This window comes from Arvicanthis niloticus, chromosome 4 (assembly GCF_011762505.2).
Source record: "Arvicanthis niloticus isolate mArvNil1 chromosome 4, mArvNil1.pat.X, whole genome shotgun sequence".
NCBI lineage: Eukaryota > Metazoa > Chordata > Mammalia > Rodentia > Muridae > Arvicanthis > Arvicanthis niloticus.
Genome location: NC_047661.1, coordinates 96,096,159 through 96,099,340, shown reverse-complemented (window position 1 = coordinate 96,099,340; position 3,182 = coordinate 96,096,159).

Sequence of the window (3,182 nt, the reverse complement as noted above, 5' to 3'; positions counted from 1 at the left end):
GCTTGACTTTATCTTATTCATTTCAGTATTACTTAGATAAAAATAAACTTCCTTAGATTCTTCATCTGTGAAACAACAACAACAACAAAAAAGGAGTTTTACCATTTTCTTAAGTCTGCATGAGCATATATTCATGATATTGGAGGTAAGAGAGATTTTTTTAAATAGGATAAACACAAAAAGTCCATAAACCATTAAATAATACTATGGGATATTAAACTAATGAAGTCTGTTTTTTTAACCAATAATTATCGTTAAGAGAGGAAATATGGAATCCATCTTTGTTACATAATTGAAAACTTGTCACATATTCATCTTGCCAAGTCTGACATGACCTTGGTAGGGACAGAATGATATGACTTTTATTCCTGAGACAGGGTCAAGAGGCATGGGCCTCCATGACTATCAATGTCTGCTATGGGTTTGTTTGTATAATAATGTACATATTTTCAAATTTCTCTGAGGAATATCCTCCCCATTAACATTAATGGCTCCATGATAAATAGAGACAGACAGCAGAAATCCAGGAGTTGAAGGTATGTCTAATGTCTCAGCAAAATGATAAATAATGGGACCTTCAGGACAGTCCTTAAGGCTGTGGAAAAGAACTCTTAAAAACATGAGTTTGAAAATATATAATTTCTCATCTATGCAAAAATATAAGGATGCTATATGAATTGTAAAAGTAGTTTCAGAGATCTGAAGGAACAGAGGCATCTACACAATGACCCAGCTTGACAGAAAGGTACAAAGAGAGGAAAATACAAATGCAAGCAGATTCCTGAGTTCAAGGTCAGTCTAGGACAGAGCAAATTTACACCCAGGTGGGGTTGGAATAGTAATCTCAGGACCAGGTGCCACCCAGCTAAGTTTATAGATAAGATCTCTGAATTCTTTGCCATGTTAAAAGAAAATGTGCTTGCTATCTCCTAAAAATCAAGGGGCAGAGATGCTAATTCATAGACTAATCAAAAGGGAACTTAGAATGAATAACTGAATTGATATGTAAATAAAAAGCTGAGCTTTTGGTCTTCATGAGATGAGCTAGCAGAAAGTGATTAACAGTTCTTTAGAAATTTTCTCTAGCAAGAGCTGCACTGTCTGAAGATTTGTGGAGACTGAAAACAACTCAAAAATTTTTTTCTAGCTTAAGATTTAGATTCTTGCTTGAAGTTACTTCTTTGTTCTAGCCAAATGTCAAATTCTTACCCAAAGTCCAAGGAAGTTATTTCAAGCAGGAATCTAAATCTTAGGCTAGAACAAAGAAGTAAGCTTCAGACATGAAAATGACTTTGGGCTAGGACAGGAAAGTAGCCTCAGATATTTTGGTTAACCATGATAAGCCCTTAGAAACAGTGATCACTGGAGTGTTCAAGGAATTTTGTTTATAGCCTTGCTTGTTCTTTGAATATTTGTGTTTATTGTCTTGCTTGTTACTTGACTATTTGCATCTATTGTATTGCTAGTTCCTCAAACTAGAACTGACCTTAATACATGTATGTAATTAAAATTGTATAAAAGCAAAAAGGAGGAAGGGGGATGGGATAGGGGTTTTCTAGGGAGGGGAAATAGGGATGTCATCTGAAATGTAAATACATTTAAAAAACATAAAAGAAAAAAAATTTCTAACAGGATTTCTGACTTTGGTAGTGTAGAGTGAAAAATTATAAAAATCATTTTATAAAATGTATATAGGCTTTTCTTTAGGCTTCACTTTAAAGGGCATGGAATGTTTTCTCTGAAGCAAGCTAAAAATGTAGACTGGCCGTTTCAGGAACTGGCTAACTAAAGGGAAGAGAGGAATGCAAGTCATCTAGGTGGTGCGGAGAAACTAGTGACCATGATGACAGGGCAGGGCCATATCCAGAGCAACTGAGAAATAGTTGAGCAAGTGACAGGGCAAGGCCACAATGACAGGGCAAAGCCACAGTGACATGGCAAGACCACATTTTTGAGAAGAATGAGTATACAGAATGTTTTACACTACACATGACTCTGACTCACTTAGGTTGGGTTCCTCTGGAATTTTCCACTACTTCTATGTTATGTTTCCTTAGCAACCCCTCACCCTCTCCTCACTCCCCAGGCTTGTGGTTTTCCCCTTTTAAAAAGCCCCTCAGCCAGCCAGTCTTTGTCAATTCAGCTCCTGCACAGGCAAACGAATTGACCTTAGCTGGATAACTCTCCCGAACAAAGCCTCTGCTGTTTGCATCCAGATTTGGTGTCTTGCGAGTTTTTGGGTGGTCGTGACGCCCCGAGATTTGAGTGAGGGTCTCCCCAGAGAGGGGGTTTTTAGTAGAAAAATCCATGAAGAGCAAACACAGTTCTTTTAGAATTTTTCATAGCTCTTTAAAATTTTTTTCTTATGGAATTTCTAATCAGAAATACCAGGAATTGCTTAGAGAGGTGATACAGCTCTTTTAAAATGTTTTCTAGCAACTATCCAGAGAATGCTGTCTGAGGAGTGAACAAAGCTGTTTTAGAATTTTTTTCTGGCTTTCTGATAATCACAGAGTTTTAAGAATAGCTGTAAGACTCTGGTAAGCCTTAGCTTACCAGTGACCCCCTAAGTGAAACATGCAGAGCCAGGAATCTATGCAAAAAGCAAGAGGAATTTATTTTTCCAATGCATTGGGGTCATCCTGCACCAAAAGGAGAGGGAGCCACCCCAGGCAGCCCATTTGGCCAATTTTTGTACAGTTTTTAGGGCAGCAGCCATTAGGCACAATGTGATTGGCAGAACAGTATGACTTTTAAACTGATTGGTCTTTAGGGATTAAGGTGGTAAGGATCTCCCTTGTGTGTAGGTGGCAATGGTTGGTCTTTCCTGTGTCCTGTGGAATGTGTCTATGATCTCTGAGCCTCCCCTACCTGCAGATGGGTTCCTGCCCCTGTGGTCTAAAGAATGTTAATTATCCTCTCCCATCAGAAGAGACAAGTATCCCATGACCTTTCCAAAGTTCTTGGGCTGACCTCTTCATAGCAATTAAAAGGTGCCTAGAGCAGAGCAGGACATATATAGAAAACAGCTTGGTAAGCCATTGCAGAAAAACTAGGCTGCCAGCATGGATCCATGATTTGACTTCAAGTTGTTTGTTTCATTGTTCCCAAACACCCATTCTTTTAGGAGCCAGGACCTAGCCAAGGCTGGTTCTTAGCATCATTTAACTTAATAATAAATA